A 24,725-nucleotide genomic window follows, 5' to 3' on the forward strand; every position below is an offset into this window, starting at 1 on the left:
GGGGGGAAAAAGCGCAGCAGAGACAAAGCGAGGAGAAGGCATCATTTGGAGACGTGATACAGCGCAAACATTCTGCAGCAATTCATTAAGGAGAACGTAAACTCTTGATATTTCTAATGTTGCTGTAAAATGGTTTATAGGAACAACCTTAATGGTTATTAGGGAAAACAAGTGCCCAGATCTGCCAGATATGCTGTTCTGTGCAGGCTTTTGTTTGAAAACTCTTTACCAGGTCATATTTGCTGGAGATTTATAATTAGTCCTTTTTCTTAATGTGAGAAGTGGGGGAGAAGCAGCATGATGGCTCTCAGCCCTTGGATTCCACAGATCTTTCCTTTTGAATGGTGTCCAATGACTTTAAATAACCATGTGTTCTCTTTTGGAATACTTATATCTTAATTACTTTTCAAGTCGATATTTTGAAGCTCTGCTGTGAGTCTGGTAGGGCCATGGAGGCTAAAAGATAGAATGGACTTTGCCAGTAGCCGTGCCATCATGCTGGACAGAACAGGCTGAAATAAAAGGAGGGAAAGAGCTTTGTCTAAACAAACAAACAAGCAAAATGTGTGTGTGTGTGTGTGTGTATATACACACACAGTTCAGTTTTGCATTTTCTTTCTTTTTTCTCCCAAAGTAAAATTGACAAAGTATGTTATTCCTGTGGAGCATGGGGTACTGGAAAAAGGCATACACTTTATAAAAATAATTAGAAACATTTTAGACAATGGAGAGCATGTTTTTAATGTCCCTTTTGCATCCAACTGCTAAAAGTCCTCACGTTTAATGGAAGAGTTTTGAAGAAAATAGTTATCAAGGTGGAGCTGTGAGATACCTAGCTATCCAGTATTCAACTCTTTAAATTATATATGTATGTGTGTGTATATATATGTACATATATTTTAATGTATAAGAAGATGCCATATGTATGTATATATGTACAGTCATATATATATGACACACATGTACATGTGTGTGATATATACATATGTGCCCCATGTGTGTATATATACATCATATATATGGCATCTTATGCGTTTATTTATATATTATATGTATACATTAAAAATTTTAAGGACAAGAATTTTTACTCTAACTGGGACTGATTCAGAAGAAATCAGTACTATGTGACATTAGGTTAGTCAATGAAACTAATGGATTCTCTTCCTATCAGCAAAATGATGAGATATTTTTCGTTCTGAAGACCAAAGCATCACTCACTATTCACCATGATAATGTCCCACCCTGCTGCTTCTCATGCCTCCCTCCCTTGTGGCCCCTGAACTCTGCTTTATCTTTCCTCCTAGTTCTTTTTCTCCTAGGTGATTCATTTATTTGTCTGTTCATTTTGTGTTTCCACTGTGTTACTCTACAGTCCATGGTGTGGGAAGGAGAGCTGGAATGGCAGGAAGAAGGAACGTGATTTTGTTTTGTTTTGTTTTTTTTTTGCTTAGCTTTTAGAATTCCAGGATTTGGCCCATAGTAGGTTCTTATAACGGAGAAAGCAATGGCACTCCACTCCAGTACTCTTGCCTGGAAAATCCCACGGATGGAGGAGCCTGGTGGGCTGCAGTCCATGGGGTCACTAAGAGTTGGACTCGACTGAGCGACTTCACTTTCACTTTTCACTTTCATGCATTGGAGATGGAAATGGCAACCCACTCCAGTGTTCTTGCCTGGAGAATCCCAGGGACGGGGGAGCCTGGTGGGCTACCATCTATGGGGTCTCACAGAGTCGAATATGACTGAAGCAACTTAGCAGCAGTAGCAGCAGGTTCTTATAAATGGCAGTTAAATCAATCTCAGGCATTCTATTTACCATTTTATTTATTATTTTAGTTATTATTTTAAAGGCAATAAGAATTGCCTTTAAAATAATAACTATAGCCATTTTGGGGTCATCTGTTATGATTTCTGAGCAGTGTTAGTCTTCACGTTCTCAAAACAGCTACAACTCTGCCTGGAATCGTTTTACGAGTCCGGACAAGATGAAGAAGGCAGGTCTTTTCCTGCACGGCATTCACTTTTTATTTGCAGGTAGACAGCTTCCTAAAGGCATCTGCCTATTCCTCATTGCCCATACCACATCATTGGAAGGCTGGAAAACCTAGTGTTTTAGTTTTCATACTCTTACTGCAGAGGAAGGTATGATAAAAGAGAGTCAGTCCATAGTGTCTGCTTCATAAGGTAAATCACACTCTTTGTGTCCCTACAAAAGGCTTGGAAGTTTGTTAGATGTCCATTTGTAGAGCAATTTACATCATCTTTACAACCCCCTTGTTACAGAAGAGTATTTATTCACATTATTTTAGGAAGTGGTAGAGCTGAGATCTGAAGCTACATTTGTCTGAAGTAGAAACTCTAGGCCTTTTCTCTAATGCCCTGTTATTTTAGCTGCCATTTTAATTTCAAAATGAAGGATGGCAGGGCTACCAGTTCACAATGAATATACTGTCTTGTGAATTCACTTAGTACACTGAGTCTCTTTCTTTTGACAGTTAAGTAGGTGGCATCTTCTATTCTTTTATATTCAACCTTTGAACATTTTATACAAAATGGTTAAGAAGGTGGGCTCTGGTATCTATCTTGATTCAAATCCCGGCTGCATCACTTACTGCCTAGAACAAACTGCATAACCGCTCTTCGTTAGTTTCTTTATCTTTAAAATGGAAATAATAATAGTATCTACAGCATGAGTGTTTTCAGAGGATTAAGTGCTTAGAACAGTGTCTTGCACTCAATAAATGTGGCTTATTATTATCACTGTTATTATCCACATTTACTGTCTCTGGTTTTATCTACAAGATCACATTGAATTTTGAGGAGACAGCATCATGTTTTTATCCCCCTCTTCATTTCCCCAAAATGCTTAACAAGTTCCCAGGCACATTTTTACTGAGTAAAAACTCATTCTAGAACAACACGGCATAAGTTAAAATCCTTTTTCCTTTGATTTAACATCTCTTTGCCTCAGCTTCTAAATCCAAAAATAGGGAGACTAACACTATCTACCTCACAGGGTCATTGTGAATATTGAATGAGATAATACACTTAAAGTTTTTAAAGTAGTGTGTAATAAATAGAGAACACTCAGTGTTAGCTATAATTATTGTAATCATTCATGGATTACGAATACTCAAAGAGTGAAACACCATGGGATATAATCTAATGTGTAATGATTCTAAAGGAAATTTCTCTCAGGTAGTTTAAGGTACATGATTATTAATGAATAACCATAGCTTTCTGGTATAGCTGTGTTGAGTCTATCCTGTGATCCAGGACATGTGATACATATGGGAGATACAAAAATATATAAAACACAGTAGGAAACCCAAGTGGTGATGAACATGAGCAATGTCCACCGTCAAAAATAACTTAACACTTCCAAAGTAAAACTACCCTGGGATATAACTTTTTCATTTATTAAGCTAGCTAAAATAATCAAATAAACCATACTTTGTGCCATTGAATGGATTGGGTATATGGCAGTATGTTTTGGAAAACCATCTTGACCCTGTGCATTGAGGCTAGAAAATATTTAGATCCTTTACCTAATAATGCTACATTAGAAATCTGCCCAAAGGAAAGAATCTGAAATACATAAGCAAATCATCTTTATACATTAAAATGTTCAGTGTAGTAATGTCTATAACATCAAAGCACAGAAAACAGTCAGTATCATAGGAAAATGCTAATTCTGACACATCCACAGAGTACACTGTTATATAGCATTCAGTGTTATTTAAAATAATTTTAATGTAGCAGGCAAACATTTATTCAATAAAACAAATGAAAAAAGTGTATATATGAACTCATCAATATTTATGACATAGGGCTAGAAAAAAGACTAGAAGTCAAAACATCAAAAGGTTAACTGCATTTTAGTTCTGCGCATTGAAGTTATGCATGAGTTTTATTTATTTTTCTTTGTACTTTGTTGTTTAGCAATGAGCATACAGGTATAATAAAACTTAAAAACAAAGTCGCCTAGAACAGTATGATTTTTATTAAAATAGTTCTAGAAAAAAAGTAGTGCTAATACAAAAAAAGGACTTATATAAGTTAGGAATTATATTCAACTGCAACTAACAAACACCCTCAAATAGCAGTCGCTTTAATAAGATACTTTCATATAACATGAACCCCAGATGTATACCATCCATGGCTGGTATGATACCACTCAAGCTTGTTTTATTTTTGTTCAGTGTTCCAATAGACCAGCTCCAACCTCTAGTTTGGTTTATGGTCACAACATTGTTGCTGTAGCACCAGCCTTTATTTCCATGTTCCAAGTAGCAGAAAGAAAGAAATATCAAAATAAGAAGGCTATTGCTCCAAAGCAAAGCAATTCTCTTTTATTAAGATATGCCAGGTTTCTTCCATAACATCCTGCTCTATCTTATGCCCGCCATCAGTGAGCATGTTCCTTTGCTCAACAGCCTAGGGTGTCTGTGTGAGATAAAAGAGGAAGGTGGATGTTGGGTAGCCGATCTCACTTTCTGATTTTATTTTCAACTCTGCCACCTATCAGCAGGTTGGTTTAACTAAGTCTGTTGCCTCGGTGGTACCAAGGAACCTTTTCAATACTGCACCATAGGCAACCATTATCTTCAATTGTGCTTTGTATACAGGATGAATCCTATTTGCCCCTCTAAGCCCCCGGTATCTCTTGTGCTTTCATTTCCTCCCCTTTAAAATAGACATAATGAAATTTTTATTGCCTTTTAGTAGTGTTGTAAAATAATATGGTTTTATAATTGTGAAAGTCTTTTTGGAAAGGGTGACTCTGTTATGCAAATGTAATTTTTGTAAGACTAGTAGCTAGTAGAAATTGAGTGCTCACTCCATGCTAGTCACTTTGGGGCTTTTTATACACAATATCTCATTTAATCTTAGGAATTAGATATTATGAATATCCTCATTTTTCAGGTATAGGTATTAAGACACAAAGAGATTTGAACCCAGGTTGTTTGGCTCCTGAGTCTATTACACTGGTTCTCAAACTTGAGGATGCTTAAGGATCACCATATACTTATTAAAGATACAGGAATCTAGGATCAGAAGTCAGATTCTGCAGGTAGGCTGCCACTATACTTAGCTGTTCTCAATCCTACCAACTGTAAAGTCTTGATTTTCCAGCAGTGTGGCTGTGTGCCTCAGAGACACACTGCTTCCAGCTCCCGAATTCTGCTCTAGCCTTTCCCTAATCTTCTCTGTCAAGGAGACCACATCTATCTGAGCAGCTATTTGAGTAGCATGCCAAGTATCTGGGAAGCTTTGTTATTTCACTTGGGGAACAGAGCACTCACTTATGAGGCTACCCCTTCTACAGTATTTTGGGTGCCTTCAGAAGTGACGAGACTTGGACCAATAGGTTTGATTTTGTGGACTGAATTTTCATTATTTTTCAAAGAGAATGTCTTTGAGGTCAGGCATGAGGACTGATGGACCAAGGCAAGATGAGCAGTTGGTTTCCAGGAAGATCAGGAGTGTATACCAAGCTTTCTTCTTGGCCCGTGAGTGATAGATGTGCAATGAGAAGTTCTGTGTTTGCCATTGGACAGGCTCCTCGGGACAGAAGACAAGGATAGTGTCATTTAGAGATCTCAGGAGACTCATTCCCATACTGAATTCAGGAAGAATATCAGAGCAACTGAATTTGGGGAGCATTTTCAGTTCTTTTTAAAACTGTTCTGTCTTGCCATGGATAAAAACCATCAAGTCAAATCATATCTTGTGATATATTTGAGCACTGAGGGCTGTAGGGAGAGGGAATGAAAGCTATGGATAAGGATTTATATGAACTATATTTTAAACCAAATTGGTAAGCTTCAGGAAGAACACAAAGTCCCTTAAGGACTCACAGATTTGAATTCTGTTTAGATCCATTTTGTAGGCAATGTGTTAAAAAATGAGGGGGCAAGAAATGATACTACTTATCTCATAAGATTGTTTACAGGATCAGGTGATGACATAATCCATGTAAAATGCTCATTACAGTGCCTACATATAGGAAACTCAATAAAGTTTGCTATGATGGTGATGAGAAGGAGGGCAAGAAATCTGCTAAGATTTTCTTCATAAAGTGTCTTTCAATTGAGGATTTCCATTGTCAACAGAAGCTATCTTTATAACTAGAAAATTCATTTTTAAATACTATCATGACCCTGTATGCGAGACAGCAAAAGAGACACAGATGTGTAGAGCAGACTTTTGGACTCTGAGGGAGAGGGAAGGGGTGGGATGATTCGGGAGAATGGCATTGAAACATGTATGCTATCATGTAAGAAACAAATCGCTAGTCTATGTCCGATGCAGGATACAGGATGCTTGGGGCTGGTGCATGGGGATGATCCAGAGAGATGATATAGGGTGGGAGGGGGGAGGGGGATTCATGTTTGGGAACTCATGTACACCCGTGGCAGATTCATGTCAATGTATGGCAAAACCAATACAGTATTGTAAAGTAAAATAAAGTAAAAATAAAAATGAAAAAAAATACTATCATGAAATGAAACAAAAAACTTTATTGAAATAAGCCCAAAGTCACAGAAATATTACTCATTGCATACTTCTCTGGTGCATCAGTCCCTTAGGTGATCTTTGGTATAATGGAAGGAGCACTGAATTTGTAATCAAAAGAACTGAAAGCTAACTATAGCTTTTCATTATAATATCTGTGTCTCTTTGAATATATTAGTTACTCTTTCTAAGTCCCACTTTCTTCTTCTGTGGACTAGAGATAATAAAGCCTACCCAGTGGTCATAGTGGAGAAGGCAATAGCACCCCACTCCAGTACTCTTGCCTGGAAAATCCCATGGACAGAGAAGCCTGGTAGGCTGCAGTCCATGGGGTTGCTAAGAGTCGGACACGACTGAGCAACTTCACTTTCACTTTTCACTTTCATGCATTGGAGAAGGAAATGGCAACCCACTCCAGTGTTCTTGCCTGGAGAATCCCAGGGACGGGGGAGCCTGGTGGGCTGCCGTCTGTGGGGTCGCACAGAGTTGGACACGACTGAAGCGACGCAGCAGCAGCAGCAGCAGCAGTGGTCATAGAGAATATACAAATTGATGTATTTTAGAGTACTGGATATAGTGTCTTATACATAGGAGGTGATCAGATAAATAATCGATGGTGTGAAGGGCTGTGACAGTTCTCCAGAATGAGATGTGCTTCTGGGGAACAGTCTCCATGTTTGGGAGCGGGCCTTGATGCAGAAGACAATTCTACATAAACAAGATTCAGAACTGAGAACTCCCTTTTTAATGTTAGATTAGCTGGCCTAAGGACTTACTGTTTCATGTTTGGGGGCAGAGATTTTGCTATGATGTTCTTCTTAGTGTGAGAAAAAAAGGCTTCCAGTCCACATTATCACCCAACACAGTGCTGTTCAGGAGTCCCAAGTATTTCCTGCCCTTAGGAATCTACCTTGTGTTTTTCCAGTAAGAAGAAATCTCTGCTCTGTACTGCAGCTGTCAGGAACTTAGATTGTCTTTAATATCTAAAAAATGGATTGCTAATACTTTGGCCACCTGATATGAAGAGCTGACTCATTGGAAAAGACCTTGGGAAAAAAAGATGCTGGGAAGGATTGAGGGCAGCAGGAGAAGGGAACAACAGAGGATGAGATGGTTAAACGGCATCACTGACTCAATGGACGTGAGTTTGGGTAAACTCTGGGTGTTGGTGATTGACAGGGAGGTCTGGCATGCTGCAGTTCATAGGGTCACAAAGAGTAAGACATCACTGAGCAACTGAGCTTAACTGAACTGATACCTTTTCAAGCAGTGTGATGAGTTATAGTTATTTTTGAATGTTGAACCAACCTTGCATTTCTAGGATAAGCCATTCATGGTCATGATATATTATACTTTTGATGTATGTTGACATACACATATTTATTATGGATTTTTATATGCATGTTCATGAGAAATATTGGTCTCTAGTTTTACTTTCTCACATAATGCTGGACTAATAAAATACATTGGTAAGTATTCCTGTCTCTTCGATTTTCTGGAAAATTTTGTATAGATTTGGCATTGTTCTTTTTTAAAGAGAAACTTGACTCACTTGCTCACTTGTGCATTCATGTATTTGTTCATTTAGCAAACATTATAACTAAGATTTAAATTCCAGGACCTGTTATAGATTCAAAGATGAATCAAAGGGTTATAGATTCAAAGATGAGTAAGTAAGCACACCTGAGTATCTCCAAGTTCAAGTAAGTTAGAATTCAGTCAGTTCAATTACTCAGTCATGTCTGATTCTTTGTGACCCCATGGACTGCAGCACGCCAGGCCACCCTGTCCGTCACCAACTCCTGGAGTTTACCCAGACTCATGTCCATTGAGTCAGTGATGCCATCCAACCATCTCATCCTCTGTCGTCCCCTTCCCCTGCCGTCTTCAATCTTTCCCAGCATCAGAGTCTTTTCAGATGAGTCAGCTCTTTGCATCAGGTGGCCAAAGTACTGGAGTTTCAGCTTCAGCATCACTCCTTCCAAAGAAATCCCAGGACTGATCTCCTTCAGAATGGACTGGTTGGATCTCCTTGCAGTCCAAGGAACTCTCAAGAGTCTTTTCCAACACCACAGTTCAAAAGCATCAATTCTTCGGCGCTCAGCTTTCTTTATAGTCCAACCCTCACATCCATACATGACCACTGGAAAAAACCATAGCCTTGACTAGACGGACCATTGTTGGCAAAGTAATGTCTCTGCATTTTATAATATGTTGTCTAGGTTGGACATAACTTTCCTTCCAAGGAGTAAGCATCTTTTAATTTCATGGCTGCAATCACCATCTGTGGTGATTTTGGAGGCAAAAAAGATAAAGTCAGCCACGGTTTCCACTGTTTCCCCATCTATCTGCCATGAAGTGATGGGACCCGATGCCATGATCTTCGTTTTCTGAATGGTGAGCTTTAAGCCAACTTTTTTGCTCTCCTCTTTCACTTTCATCAAGAGGCTCTTTAGTTGTTCTTCACTTTCTGCCATAAGGGTGGTATCATCTGCATGTCTGAGGTTATTGACGTTTCTCCCTGCAATCTTGATTCCAGCTTGTGCTTCTTCCAGCCCGCCGTTTCTCATGATGTACTCTGCATGTAAGTTAAATAATCAGGGTGACAATATACAGCCTTGACGTACTCCTTTTCCTATTTGGAACCAGTCTGTTGTTCTAACTGTTGCTTCATGACCTGCATACAGGTTTCTCAAGAGGCAGGTCAGGTGGTCTGGTGTTCCCATCTCTTCCAGAATTTTCCACAGTTTGTTGTGATCCACACAGTCAAAAGCTTTGGCATAGTCAATGAAGCAGAAATAGATGTTTTTCTGGAACTCTCTTTCTTTTCCATGATCCAGTGGATGTTGGCAATTTGATCTCTGGTTTCTCTGCCTTTTCTAAATCCAGCTTGAACATCTGGAAGTTCATGGTTCACATATTGCTGAAGCCTGGCTTGGAGAATTTTGAGTGTTACTTTACTAGCATGTGAGATGAGTGCAATTGTGTGGTAGTTTGAGCACTCTTTTGCATTGCCTTGCTTTGGGATTGGAATGAAAACTGACCTTTTCCAGTCCTGTGGCCACTGCTGAGTTTTCCAGATTTGCTGGCATATTGAGTGCAGCACTTTCACAGCATCGTCTTTTAGGATTTGAAATAGCTTAACTAGAATTCCATCACCTCCACTAGCTTTGTTCATAGTGATGCTTCCTAAGGCCCACTTGACTTCACATTCCAGGATGTCTGACTCTAGGGGAGTGACCACACCATTGCGATTATCTGGGTCATGAAGGTCTTTTTTTGTACAGCTCTTGTGTGTATTCTTGCCACCTCTTCTCAATATGTTCTGCTTCTGTGAGGTCCATACCATTTCTGTCCTTTATTGAGCCCATCTTTGCATGAAATGTTCCCTTGGTATCTCTGATTTTCTTGAAGAGATCTCTAGTCTTTCCCATTCTATTGTTTTCCTCTAATTCTTTGCATTGATCAATGAGGGAGGCTTTCTTATGTCTCCTTGCTTTTCTGTGGAACTCTGCTTTCAAATGGGTATATCTTTCCTTTCCTCCTTTGCTTTTAACTTCTCTTCTTTTCACAGCTATTTGTAAGACCACCTCAGACAGCCATTTTGCTTTTTTGAATTTCTTTTTATTGGGGATGGTCTTGATCCCTGTGTCCTGTACCATGTTATGAACCTCTGTCCATATTTCTTCAGGCACTCTGTCTGTCAGAGCTAGTCCCTTAAATCTATTTTCCACTTCCATTGTATAAGCGTAAGGGATTTTATTTAGGTCAGACCTGAATGGTCTGGTTGTTTTCCCCACTTTCTTCCATTTAAGTCTGAACATGGCAATAAGGAGTTCATGATCTGGGCCACAGTCAGCTCCCAGTCTTGTTTTTGCTGACTTTATAGAGCTTGTCCATCTTTGGCTGCAAAGAATGTAAGCAATCTGATTTTAGTGTTGACCATCTGGTGATATTCATGTGTAGAGTCTTCTCTTGTGTTGTTGGAAGAGGGTGTTTGCTATGACCAGTGCTTTCTCTTGGCAAAACTCTATGAGCTTTTGCCCTGCTTCATTCTGTACTGCAAGGCCAAATTTGCCTGTTACTCCAGATATTTCTTGATTTCCTACTTTTGCATTCCAGTCCCCTGTAATGGAAAGGAAATTTTTTGGTGGGGTATCAGTTCCCAAAGTTCTTGTAGGTCTTCATAAAAATGTTCAACTTCAGCTTCTTAAGCATTGCTAGTTGGGATATAGACTTGAATTACTACTGTGATATTGAATGGTTTGCCTTGGGAATGAACAGAGATCATTCTGTTGTGTTTAAGATTGCATTCAAGTACTTCATTTTGGACTCTTTTGTTGCCTATGATGGCCACTCCATTTTTCTAAGGGATTCTTGCCCATCTTAGTAGATATAATGGTCATCTGAGTTAAATGCACCCATTCCAGTCCATTTTAGTTCACTGATTCCTAAAATGTCAATGTTCACTCTTGCCATATCCTGTTTGACCACTTCCAATTTGCCTTGATTCACGGACCTAACATTCCAGGTTCCTATGCAATATTGCTCTTTACAGCATCGGACCTCGCTTCCATCACCAATCACATCTACAACCGCATGTTCTTTTTGCTTTGGCTCCATGTCTTCATTCTTTCTGGAGTTAGTTCTCCACTGATCTCCACTAGCATACCGGGCACCTACTGACCTGGGGAGATCATCTCTCAGGGTCCTATCTTTTTGCCTTTTCATACTGTTCATGAGGTTCTCAAGGCAAGCATACAGAAGTGGTTTTCCATTCCCTTCTCCAGTAGACCACATTTAGCAGAACTCTCCACCATGACCCATTCATCTTGGCTGACCCTACATGGCAGGGCTCATAGTTTTCTTGAGTTAGACAAAGCTGTGGTCCATGTGATTAGATTGGTTAGTTCTCTGTGATTGTAGTTTTTGTCTCTCTGCCCTCTTGCCCTCTCTCAGCGCCTACCCTCTTACTTGGGTTTCTATGACCTTGTACGTGGGGTATCTCCTCATGCCCCTACTCCTGACCTTGGCACTGAAGTGATGAGCATTGGTTACGTGGTGCTAGAGCAGCCTGAGGCTAAGAGGAGATACCCTACATGCAAGTTACGATGAAGTGGGAATAATAATAATAATGAAATGATGGACTATGATGCAATGAGATATGGGTGCTGGTTGTATAATGAATAGCGCGCAGGAAGAGCAAAGAAGAAGCCACCAGTTCTGCCTGAAGGAAATCTAGGTTAACTGTCTAGATCTTTGCCGTATAAGACCCGAGTTCATGTTTGTTGTTATTGTGGTTGCGACAGCTTTTGTTCCCTTTCCACAGCCATGCTGGCCTCCTGAAACATTTCACTGTCATCCAGGAGGTTGCAAATTCATTGTTTTAGTTAATTAATGGAGGCTTTTGGGAAATTAGTGCTCTCCTGTTATTAATTTTCAGTTAAAGTTATCTATTGTGATTTCCATTTTAAAAATAGATGCTGTCTACTTGATTTGCTTGTTACTCTTTGGTAGTAAAATATAGCTATAATGGCTCTGTGGAGTTGTCAGTTATTTAAGTATTCATGCATATTTAGGTAAAGCCTGGATGGCTTGGAATTATTTTAACATGACTAAATGTGTCATAAAAATTTCTGCTCCAAGAGTATGCTGTAAATGCATATGCTCAATTTGGGGAACAAAATAGAACTTTAGGTTTCAAAACATAAATGCTTAGCACATATTGTACTTATTTTTCCCTGTATGCTAAGCACAATGCTAGGACCTCAAAGACTGCATTAGACACATCAGATTACCTACTCTCATGGAGCTTGGAATCTAGTGGATATTCATTTATTCATTAACCTATGAATATATACTGAAAGGCTTCTGGTGTGCCGGACGCTGTTGACAGATGCTCTGTTTTGCCATACAGATGAAAAGATCCATATACTATTGTATCTGGTGCATAGTCAGACCCTAACAAATACTTAACTGACTATAACATTACCCTTTCTACTCTCTTTAACATAGGAAAATATTTTCTATTAAGGAAGAATATGGAAGGAAAAACTGTGTTGCTTTTGCTCACTCAGATACATGTTTTCTTCCTGTTTGGGGACTACAATACTAGTCTTCATTTCATTCAACCCTTGCAGTTATATATGGTTAAATGAGTATGTTTTAGTCAAAGCAGCGGAGGTGGAGTTAGTGAAGGTGATGGTGTCATTTCTAACCAAGGCTTTTGAGAAGTGGCTGTGTGTCCTTCACTTTTTCTTCAATGGGACTGATACATGTAGCAGGACAGGGTAGGAGATGGGAGAACTACAAGAATCAAGCATGGCAGAAGATTCCTGCAGGAACTTTCCTGAGTAAGGAAGATATAGACTTCTATTGTGTTAAGTCACTGAAATTGTAGGGCTTGTTTATTATAGCAGCTTGCCTAATTCTTTTAATATAGTAGTAAGACAGTTATAAGATGGCTCATTCCTGTAACAATTATGACAAATTGTCAAGGCATATTCAAGGTAGGTTATCATTTGCCAATGATAACAACATTATTCAGTAGCGGGTATTCCTCAAAGTTATCTTACTGGGCATGAGGGTTGTGTAGACAAGGATGATTATTCTCATTTTAAATATGAAAACTGAGGTTCATCAGAGTCGTGTGACCTGCCAAAATTCTGAAGCCTAGAATACAGAAGAATCAATGCCACTGAGATACTGTTTCTTATTACTGTCCTTTTACTCTCTACTACCTTCATTATAGAGTTACCACCTTTGTTATTATTTACCACCTTTGTCAGTGCAAATAAATCTGTGGTTTTGGGCCATGAATTTTAAATCATTATAACTAGGCTCAAACACATCTTTACTAATCAGAATAGGAACCATTACAATCAACACATTTTTGCTAATGAGAAATAAGTTTGCTTATTCCTGTAACATAAAAATCCATGCCTTGGAATTCAGTGAACTCTTAGAAAACATTTTCTACATCCTGCGATTGTGAAAATATTTTCCCTGCAAAAAGTTGTTGAGATGCTTGAAAACATGGTAGTTGGTTGGCAGGAGGTCAGGTGAATATGGTGGAGGAGGCAAAAATTTGTAGCCCAATTCATTAAACTTTTGAAGTGTTGGTCATGTAACGTATGGTTTGGCGTTGTCGTGGAGAAGAATTTGGCCCTTTCTGTTGACCATTGCTGGCTGCAGGCATTGCAGATTTCAGTGCATCTCATCAATTTGCTGAGCATACTTCTCAGATATAAGGGTTTCACCAGGATTTAGAAAGCTTTAGTGGATGAACCGGACAGCAGACCACTAAACAGCAACATGACCTTATTTTGGTGCAAGTTTGGCTTTGGAAAGTGCTTTGGAGCTTCTTCTCAGTCTAACCACTGAGCTGGTTGTCACCAGTTGTCAGATAGAATCCATTTTTCATCACACATCATAATCTCTTTGAGAGATTGTTTGTTATTGTTTAGAATAAAAGAAGACAACACTGCAAAATGATTGTTTGATTTGCCGTCAGCTCACAAGGCACCCACTTATCAAGCTTTTTCACCTTTCCAATTTGCTTCAACTGCCGAACAACCATAGAATGGCTGCCATTGGGTTCTTTGGCAACTTCTTATGTAGTTGTAAGAGGATCAGCTTCAGTGATGCTCTCAGTTGGTTGTTGTCAGCTTCCTAACTTCTGATGACCAGCCACTACTTTCCTCATCTTCAAGGGTCTTGTCTTCTTTGCAAAACTTCTTGAACCACCACGGCACTATCCAGTCATTATCAGTTCCTGGACCAAATCTGTTGTTGATGCTGTGAGTTGTCTCTGCTGCTTTACAACAGATTTTGAACACAGATAAGAATTTCACTCAAATTTGCTTTTTGTCTAACATCATTTCCATAGTCTAAAATATAAAATACACAGCAAGTAATAAATCATTAGTAAAAAAAAATAATAAAGTGAGAAATGCATATTAGTGTATAACATAATCGCATCTACTTAAGAATATATTCCAATATCAAATGGCAAAGTTCAACACACAAAACCTCAGTTACTTTTGCACCTAATATATTTGTATCTAAAATTATTGGAGATTTGTTTTTACGTTTTATCTATTTGCTTATTGCCTTTCTTCTGCCACTAGGTTGTAATGTCCATGGGCTGAGTGTTTATCCACCACTATATCACCATCCGTGAGAACATTAACTGGCACACAGTAGGATCTCAGTAAATAACTGTGGGATGGAAGAAGCATGACTCAGCAATTGCTAATAACCTTTATTAGTCAGGCATATTATAATGCAAATTAAACATGAACCGTGTACATTTTTGTGAATGTATGATGGCAGGAAGGAAGGAAAGAAGGGATTAGGTTGGTCTAGTATCTAATCAAAGTTTAAATTTGCTTGTTAAGTCTTTTTTTAATCCAGTGCAATGGTTCTCAAGGGTAACCTCCAAGATCAGCAGCATTAGCATGGCTAGGAAACTTGTCAGAAATGAAAACACTGGAGCCCTCACCCAGATCCACTAAATGAAAAGTTGTGTGGGCAGCCCCAGTGATCTGCAACAAGCGGTCCAGGTGATTCTGAAACCAGAGAATCAGTGATCTAGAACACACCTCCCACTCTTCCTAGTTTTCATGACGTTTAGTTTTTTTAAAAAGCCTGGGTCAGTTTCCCTGTAGAATGTCCCACATTCCAGATTTTTATGATTGTTTTCTCATATTTGGTTCAGGTTTAACATTCTGGCAAGTATGAGGATATTTCATCATGTTGCGAAGCACATGATATTCAGCCATCGTTTTTGGTAGTAAGTGCTAAGATTGATCATTAGTGAACATGGTTATCACAATATTAATGTAATGTAAAGGTATATGTTCCCCTTTGTAATGAATAAGTAACCTAAATAGTGGCAATTCAACACTGTGTGAATATTTTCTTCCTTGAAAAACTTTCACCCAGTAGTTGTCACATCAACTGATAATTTTTGCCTGAATCACTACGTTGGAATATGGTGATCTTTCTAATTTTGCTTTCTTTCTGCATTAAACAGTTGATGTTCTTTAAATAAGAGCTTTCTGTCCTTTCTTGCATTTATTTCTTTATGTGTTTCAGTATCACTATGAATTTAAATTTTTTCAAATTCAATGTGGCAAGTTAATTACTATCATTATTCTCTTTGATATTTGAATAGTGCCAAATTGGGTCAGAGCAAGCCTCTTCGAGCCACTGACTGTGTTCTTCTCTGCATTCTGGAACAAGATGTTCCAGGCTCACTTGTACATTTCCTGCCCACAAACTGAATTAGAAACCAGGGTTTCTTAAAGAAACCTGATTATTGGTAGAAAATACTTTTGGAAACCAGTGTCCAGATGCTAGATATCCTACATAAATATGTGCACGCATGCATCCATGCATGTATAATTTTTAATTGATTTCTTATAAATGCCCCAAATTTAAATTCATGAAGTCACCTTCATCTTTATCTTCTTTATCTTCATTTCCTTCTTCTTTTTCTTCTCCTACCTCTGCCTTCCTCCACCCCCTTGCCTGTTTCCCTTCCCCTCCTTCTTCCGTCTTGCTTCTCCTCTTCCTTCTTCCTCTCCTCCATTTAACTTCAAAGACAGTGGCATTGCCTCTCTATGATTGTTATTTCATATCTCCCTCTTTGACCACAGCCTTTAAAATTTTCGCCTTGAAGGACTCACATATTTAGACTGAGCCCACCCAGAAAGAACAGGGTGTCTGCATCCTAGGTCTGTGTCCTTAACCACTTCTACAAAGTCCCTTTTGCCATGTAAAGTACATGTTCTGAGGTTCTTAGCACGTGGACATCTCGGGGACCATTTTATGCTGTCTACATCTTCTCTCTCTCTTTGTTTTGTTTCCCTTTTCTCAACAGTGAAAACTCTGACTTCCAACCACTTCAATATATTTGCACATTTCCTCTACCCTACAATACATGCAGGATAACTTGAGAATTGTGACAACACCAATGACAATAAGCCTGCAAAGTAACGCTCAAGCTTTCTTTTCAGTTTTGTTAGTGATGGTGGTATGCTCGGATACCTCTCACTCAGGTGTACAGTGGAAGGACTGTCAATTTGGTATATGGTTAGGTTCATTTCTGTTTGTACCCAGTTTTCAGGGTTTTTTTTACCATCTTTTTTAAAAACTTTATTCATTTATTTTTAGCGGTTCTGGTTCTTCACTGCTGTGCTGGCTTTCTCTAGTTGCAGCAAGCAGGGGCTACTTTCTAGTGGTGGTACGCAGGTTTCTTATTACTGTGGATTCTCTTGTTGCAGAGCATGGGCTCTGGGGTTCATGGGCTTCAGTAGGAGCAGCATGTGGGCAACTTATAGTCGTGGGGCATAGGCTTAGTTGCTCCACAGCATGTGGGATCTTCCAGGACCCAGGATCGAACCTGTGTCTCCTTTGGCAGGCAGATTTTTTACCATTGAGTCACCAGGACGCCCCTTCCCATCCTTCTTCATTTACTATATTTTTGAATAAGCAAAATACATATATGTAAAGGGAGATATATCCAGAGGAGTCCCCTCCCAATATCCTTCCCCTACTTTCACCCATCCACCTCATACATCATTCTTAGTAGTATATGGTTTATGCTTTCTGTGTTTCTTTTTGCAAAACACGTATGAAGATGTGTGTTTATTTTTTAATCTTATTTTACTCCTTTCTTACCTAAAATTCTATGTACATTTTTACTCCTTGCATTTTCACTTAGCCCTGTGTACTGAATCTGTTCTGTACCTGTATGTGTCCAGTAGTATATCCTGGGAGTCACTCACCTTCACATGGGGTCACAGAAATTTTGAAAGGAGTAATAATTAAGCTTTTCAGCATGCTTAAGCTTTTCTGTATTGTTTAACTTATAACAAATATAATATTTGTGACTTAACGTGGCTAAGAAGAGAAATATATACAGAGAAAATGCCCTTTTTAAGGCCTTCTGCTTACGCACCTCATCACTAATCTTTTTTGTTCTTGTTTGTATAACATTTTGTAGATAATGTTATTATGGAAAATTTTATTGCAATTATCTGACAAGTTATTGCCTTTCTGGCCTGTTAGTTGCTCAAATGTAGAAACCTCTCCCATTTCTTTCTTTCTTTCTTTCTTTCTTTTTTTTTTTCTTGCATTTTGGCTTTCATTAATTGCCCCTGGCATATAGGGCTTCCCTGCTTACCTATACTGCCTGAAATTCTGTTAGAGATTTATTCAGTTGGTCTATTTTTTAGTGTGTGTATTTTTTAAGTAAAATATTTTGTCTGAAGTTATGAATCTCATTTCATTGTCAACTTCTGCCATCCTAATGTGAATTAGTTGGCAGAGAACTAGTTGTTTCTTAGAAAAAGTGTGAAAAAATGATGTGTACAGGTTTCTGAGAGAGGATAGTTCTGTTTTGAGAGTGGAATTAAAGCCCCCATAAAGGCAAGAGGGTATATGACGTTCATGCCTATTCTAGGAGGGAAGGAGACACACCAAGGAAACAAAAAGAGGGAAATGTAAAAAAATTATATCCCTGTGTTAACTATGTGAGCAAAGCACAGGATAGCCAATATGCTTAGATGAAAATAGACATTATATTCACTGGGACAGAAACAGCCTTCATAGAGAATTTTCTCCAGATGCTGAGAGGCTGAGGCCCAGAAGTTGACTCATTGCACAGGACAATTGCTACAACCCAGCTACTAGAACCTGACCTTTGGATTCCGCCGCACTTGCAAGAGTTGATATGCCCATTCTCATGCTTCCAAAAGATACTTGGGGAACCAGAGACCCCACTTCCCTGAGTGTCCTGAGCTACCTCTCATCTTTGAGCTCATCAAAATTGGGCTGCCAACCTCAAGACTAAATGTACTCCATCTCCATCCTTCCCGACCTCCTTCAGTCAGGTCCTCTGTATTTGTGGAGGTGCATAGTTCAGCTTCAGAGCTTTGTTGAAATTTCAAATCAACAAAGAAAAGTGAGCCAGTAAGAAGCACAGTATTAAGTGCCATCTGTATGAAGAGGTATACGCTCTACCACATTTCTGTTGAAATCCTGAGAAATGTGAAGAGGCTGGAGCAAAATGAAAACAGACTAAAAATTATGTCAGAGACCAAAATGCAGTAAGGCAACTGAATCTTTGGCAGTTAATCAAGAATTGCTTGACTTTGAGTTCTGATGTGGCATAACGATGTCAACATACTCACACTAACACACACACCATGTACATACACAACACACTTGAGTGTGAGATACACACAAAAAGGGCCCACACAGACAATTCTCAGCAAGAAACACAGAGCATGCATATAACAGTGTATGTACACGTACCATGTGCCCATGTGTAACTTTCATGCACATAAAACACACAGATGTGCATACATACATACATGTGAATTGGTTCTTAACTGGTTCCTATAAAGATGTAACCCTTCCATCTGCCGCCTTATCCATACATTTTTATTTTGATGACAGAAGTAACAGTAGAAGGGAGAAAATGTCTCCATCAGAAAATTCAGAGGGAAAAAATTCCCAAGACATTGTCATGTATTTCTGGTTATTTTTGGTGGGTAAGAGAATTATTTGAAAACAAAGAAACCTTTCACAAAGCCTCTAAAATACAAAAGATTTAATAACATTTACATCTGTGTATCAGCCATGTCTGTAATGCAAGTCATGAATAACACATAAACCAGAGCACGGAGAGAACAGAAGTGCTCACACATCATTTAAAATCCAACCCACCCCATCGTCGGTGGAATCAAATACACAGCAGGAGCAGTTCCAGTTGACACACACACAATATAGTCATTGAAAATGAAAACATATTAATTATGTTCCTAAGGTTAGGAGAGAACAGGCAGGATCCACTACCTGTTCAACTCTGTTGCAGTTCTGTACTGAAATGTACATCATGAGTTGCTTCCTTATTTTTCTTAAGAAATTACAAAATGAGGGTTTGTGTGTATTTGTCTTGTTTTATTGTTTATTTGAAATCTGCACTTGGGGCTCTGTCCTGCCTCCTTGCTGTGCTGAAAATGGTGAGGGAGTTAGCGTGAGAAGATAGATCCTTGTTGCACTGAGTAACTTGCAAAAAAGGAATTCATTGTTGAGCAACAGTATTGTAAAACAATACCTGCATAACTCCAGGTGGTTTATATGGAAACCCATGCTGCTGGAGAATAGCTGTCTGTTACCAAAACCTAGAGCACACCACACAGCAACATGTTTGAAACACAGGGAAATCCTTTCATTCCAATTTGGAGAATGCTGTGGAGCCCAAATTTGGAACTGTACCTTTCCGGATCAGTTTACCTGGCTCCTGTGAATTTCTAGGTGTCTCCTAGACTCTCTTGTAAACTGTGAGATCCTCACATTCTGCAACACAGAAGCCTTTGGGGCCATAACGCAGGACTTATAGAGGGATGTGATTTTTGTTGGGTGTTCACATTCGGTATTTGTTTATATTTATTCTCCCAGTGTTTACTTCCAAGAGTCAAGAGAATATTCAAATAATGTCAATTTTAAACCAGTACTTGCGTTGGCTGGCTTTTTTTTCCCCCGAAGTATAGTTGATTTACAACATTTTGTTAATTACTGCTGTATAGCAAAGTGATTCAGTTATACATAAATATGCATTCTTTTTTATGTATTCCTATCCGTTATGATTTATCACAGGCTATTGAATATAGTTCTCTGTGCTCTAGAGTAGAACCTTGTTGTTTATCCATCCTGCATTATTCCTGGCTTTTGCTCCCATGTTTGTTTAGCAAACCTTTCCTGCTCTGGTTGCTCTTCCACTTTCTATCTCTAGGCCACCTTCCGTCAGTGCCAGACCATCTCTTGTGGGACCTGAACAGCTGAAGATGAGCTCTACAAATGTCAGGGAACCCCTTCCTCTTTCACTTTGTATCTCATTTCAGAGGGAATTTTCAAGCGTCTCATAGCCTTTGCTGCCGCAAAAGGTTAATAGTTCTCTCTTTTTTATGTACTATCAATGGTCAATTTCTAAGGACAGTGTTTCAGGGCGAGTTGAGTGTAATTGCTAAATAATATAGTCATTCTCATTGTGAAAGAGTAATACTTTCATTCCGAACGCTTCTGCCTGCACGTGTGTATGTGCATGTGTACAGACAGGCATGGGTGAGACTTCCTCCGGGGGGAAGCCACAGTCGTTCCACAGGAGTTTGCACATTTAAGCATGTGGATTTTAAATGTTGCGGCACATCCTGGGCCTCTTAGGCGCTGCAGATTATGTATAATAGATGACCTGCATTTACAGAGATGTGTGCTATACAGATGTAAATGTTATTATAGCTTTTATATTTTATGTTCTTGTTGAAAGATCATTTTGTCTTTGAATAATATGGCTGTTCAATTTTTTTTTTGGAGGGGAGGGGGTTATCTTTAAAAGAGGATATTGCACATCATATATTTCTTAAAAGTAATTTGGAATTTTAGGGTCTGGGATTGGGGCTGACTGATACACTGCCATGATGAGATATAACCCCTGGAAAATAACAGCACCAGCACATGCCTGCATCTGTCCAATCTCATAATTCACTTTCACATTGGATTATGGATGTCTGCGCTCAGTGAGTCTATCTTCCCTTTAGGTATTATTTCAGCCCTTTGAGATAATAAGGAAAGTTTAATTGCGTTGTTAATTGATTTTTTGCACAACATTATTACCTTGATTGATTGCAGAGTTGATGAAAATGTTAGACACAGGCAGCGTGGAGTATCAGCCCGGGAAGGAGTGGGAGCCTTGTGGAGAATAGATAACCTTGATGTTAAGAGCTATATCCTTCAGATATGTCTTCCCTTGACATATTGATGGCCCTTGAAAAGGGAAAAGCTGATTGTATGCAGAATGCAATCATTAAACCCACTTCAGCTCGCTGTTGATTAATTTGTTTTTTCCTGAAGGATCTAGTTATAGGGAAGGCCTCACTTGTACCAATAGAAGCCATTTTCTAGGCTCTAGCCTGTATTCTTAACCCTCTGGGTGCAGAGGAATAATGAGGCTGGCATGGCCGATACAGGAAGATGGTCTCAGGATGTGTATAAGGTGGACTTGACCCTCACAGACATCCTCACCCTCAGCAGCACAACTCTTTTCCCCACCACAGTGCTTATTTCCCCTGAATACCAATTCTTTCAAAATGCCAAGGTCAGGCAGCCTTTTATTGAGACCTGGGAGTAGGATGAAATGGAAGCTTTGGATGCCCAGGAGGGCTTACTAACCAGGATTCCAGTGGTTTCTGGAGAGGACATGGCACTTAAGAGTTGTGTTGCACATTAGATAAAACCTTGCATAAATTTGGTCCAATGACTGGAGGATTTGGTTTCTTACTGGGGTGTGTGTGTGTGTGTGTGTGTAGGAGGGATTTGTATGTAGAAAGATATAAAGGGATTTTTGGAATCAATCTGTTATATTTTCAGTTACTCCTCTCTCTGGCCTTATATAACTCTTACCAAGAAATGTTTATTGAAAGCTGTCATGATAACTATAGTTCAGAGCCATCCTGATGGTACCAAAAATCAGGTTGATTGATTGATTGATCCATTGGACTCCTGCCCTGTTTGCCTCTCCCAAACTCACCCCACTTCATCCATGGCTGACCAGTCCCGGACAGAGAGTGAGGCTTCATGGGGAAAGGAGTCAGCTTGGCCAGCTGCAGGACAGAAGCTTGTAGGTGTGTAGTGATTCTAGAGAGCCCCCATCTTCTAAGGAGAATAGCAGAGTCCCCCTTCTCTCCCCACCCCTACTACTACACATCTGGAACATTCTGACTTCTTTTTCCATCTTCTTCCCTTTGTGGCTGTCCCAATATTCATTTAAAGCAAATTTTAATTGTAGAGAATTGTCGGAGACCTACCAGTAATTACATTATCTTCCATGGGTCCTGAGCCCCCCAGGGGAAGTCACATGGGCTCAGGGCAGAAGAGAGACAGCTCACAGGTCTCCCAGAGCCACGGTGTAGCCTGTAGATGGAATTCACACCATGGTCCAAAGCACAGTAACTCCCCAGTCCACCACATACCCCCTCCATTCAGAGCCTTTCTTCTGCTGAACTAATGACTAGCACTCAGGGAGTCTAATATCCACAGAGTCTGGGCCCTCAATTACTGTAATGGCTTATAATGAGATTTTGGCCAAGTAGCAGGTAGCAGGTTATTACTTCCTGCTCAGCGTGGGCAATGTCTACGCTGTTAATTTGTGTTGCTGAATGTGGCTCAGAGTTGGGCATCAAACTGTCAGAGCCAGATGTATTCTATTAGGTGGAAGGCTCACAGTAGCCCATGGGCAATTTTTTTTTCCAATATGGAGGCATGTTAACTCACCACAGGATGAATCCTGATAAACTCAAGCCAGCCAAATAAAAGGGGTAATATTCTAAGCCATCAAAGTAGTATGTTCCAGAGACAGATAACACCTGGTACCACCCACTGTCAGCAATGTCTGTCTAACCCAGGCCGTTCCATTGATAGGCAAAACGTATATCCCTCTTAATACTGACAGAGAGACTCTGGTGCCTTCATTAAGATTTAATGAGCCTGACTCTAATGAAGATGCTTATAATATGCTCTTCTATTGTTTACATTGTCTTTATTTTGGGCAAAAAAAAAAAGGTACACGAGGTTCATATTGCTCTTATAAACTGTGTCCTGCTATTAATTTTTACTTAAACTATAGTTTCTTTGGCATTAGCATATATATATGCATATATGTGCTTTTTTTCAAAGCAAGTTAGAAGATGAGGAGTTGAAGATTAGGAAGTAATGAAAACCATTTTGACATTTTGCAGTGAGAATTGCTAGTGCCCAAGAATTATGCTGTGCTCTCTGCAATGACATACTTCTGGTTATTTTTTTGTACTGGAAACTTCTTTCTGTTAGATCGTATATCAGCGGATTCCTTTTGTTTTCTTTTTGGAGAGAGCAATTCAGAGTGTCCTGGAATTAGGAAAGATTATGGTAATATCAGCACAGGAAAAGTTTGTTTGGATTCTAATGAAGGGCAGATGGAGGCTGGACTAACGGGCCCAAGAAGGAAGGTCTTTTCCTCAATTCTTGCAGTTTGAATTATGACAAACTCAGTTGTTATTGGGTCTGCTTAATTTTATTTGAGAGGTTCTTTTTTTGCAGCTTGAAGAATGAAAAAAAAAAAAAAAAAGCAACTTGTCTTTATTTTCAATGGCTCTCTTGAGAAATTTTAGCCTGAAGAACCAGACAGAACTGTGGATGCTTTCCCCTCTTTTGATGTGAGCTTTCTAATAGGAACAGACCTGAAACCCAAAAGCAAATTTCTGCTTGAGAGCGAAGCCAAAATTCCCATTCAAACTCTGCAGGGGGACCCCCGCTGCTCACATTTGTTCATATAAGATTCTGTCATTTTAGAGAAAAGCTAAAGACTTTCTGGGAAATTTTTTCTGCAATTTTTTTTTCCTTATGCTTCATAAATTATGGTCTGTAGATTCAGTTCCAATCTACTTATCCAAAAAACTCTTTTCTTCTGTTAATGTAATCTGCACATCACTTGAATTTAAACTTTTGTGCTTTTCATTTTGTATTAAAGTGCAGGAGCAGTCTTCTATTATTATTACTTTAGGTAAGGTTTGTTTTTAGACTGTTGTTAGGAAGACAGTAAAACCTCCATTTGCTAAAACTCGATACACTAGATTTTTATCTCTGAATTTGAGTGATCTTGATTCTACATGAAGAAAAGCTAATGTTAAAGGTTTTACTTTTTTAAAGGGGCAGGGGAGGGCCCTTTTAGATTGTCCTAGAACTTTGTTGCTCAAAGTGTGGTTCTGTAATCTGTAGCATCACAGCCACCTGGGAACTAGCGAAACTGCAAATTCTTGGCTCCAGCTCAGACCCACTAAACCAGAAACTCTGAGGCAGGGCTCAACAATCTGTTTCAACAAGGCTTCCAGGTAACCTGGGCTCCAGGGCAAGGTGGAGAATTGCTGTTCTGGGGGCAAGCCATGCAGTTCCTCCACCTGCCAATGTCTAGGAGTGTGTATCAAACTCTGGGGTTCAGAAGTATCCTGAGATCCTTTCACCCATTCCACAATAACTATCTATCTGTTGAGTATCTCAGGAAGCAAGGATGAAAAACTTGTCATCTGTGCCATTGGGGAGTTCCTATACAAAAAGAGGTCTTACGACCTTGAGAAATGTTCACTGAACAGTCGTCCCACCCT

General features: G+C 39.3%; 1 protein-coding gene and 1 long non-coding RNA gene across 5 annotated transcripts in view; one reads left to right on the forward strand and one right to left on the reverse strand.

The window, feature by feature from the left end:
* The window catches only part of LRMDA (leucine rich melanocyte differentiation associated), a 1,186,567-nt gene that overhangs the window by 1,108,421 nt on the left and 53,421 nt on the right, over positions 1–24,725 (forward strand). The gene's annotated exons all lie outside the window — the stretch shown is intronic.
* LOC114110821 (uncharacterized) overlaps positions 1–24,725 on the reverse strand; it is a 74,129-nt gene that overhangs the window by 16,458 nt on the left and 32,946 nt on the right. Inside the window, exon 6 of one of the 4 annotated variants that reach the window (XR_009598552.1) lies at positions 22,395–22,500. The exons of 2 other annotated variants lie outside the window; for them this stretch is intronic. This is a non-coding gene — a long non-coding RNA (uncharacterized LOC114110821). Of the gene's footprint in view, positions 1–10,064; positions 14,333–22,394; positions 22,501–24,725 lie in introns of those variants that run through there. One more of the 4 variants, XR_009598551.1, reaches the window with a different exon arrangement.

The sequence above is a fragment of the Ovis aries genome, chromosome 25, assembly GCF_016772045.2.
Source record: "Ovis aries strain OAR_USU_Benz2616 breed Rambouillet chromosome 25, ARS-UI_Ramb_v3.0, whole genome shotgun sequence".
NCBI classification, from domain to species: Eukaryota; Metazoa; Chordata; class Mammalia; order Artiodactyla; family Bovidae; genus Ovis; species Ovis aries.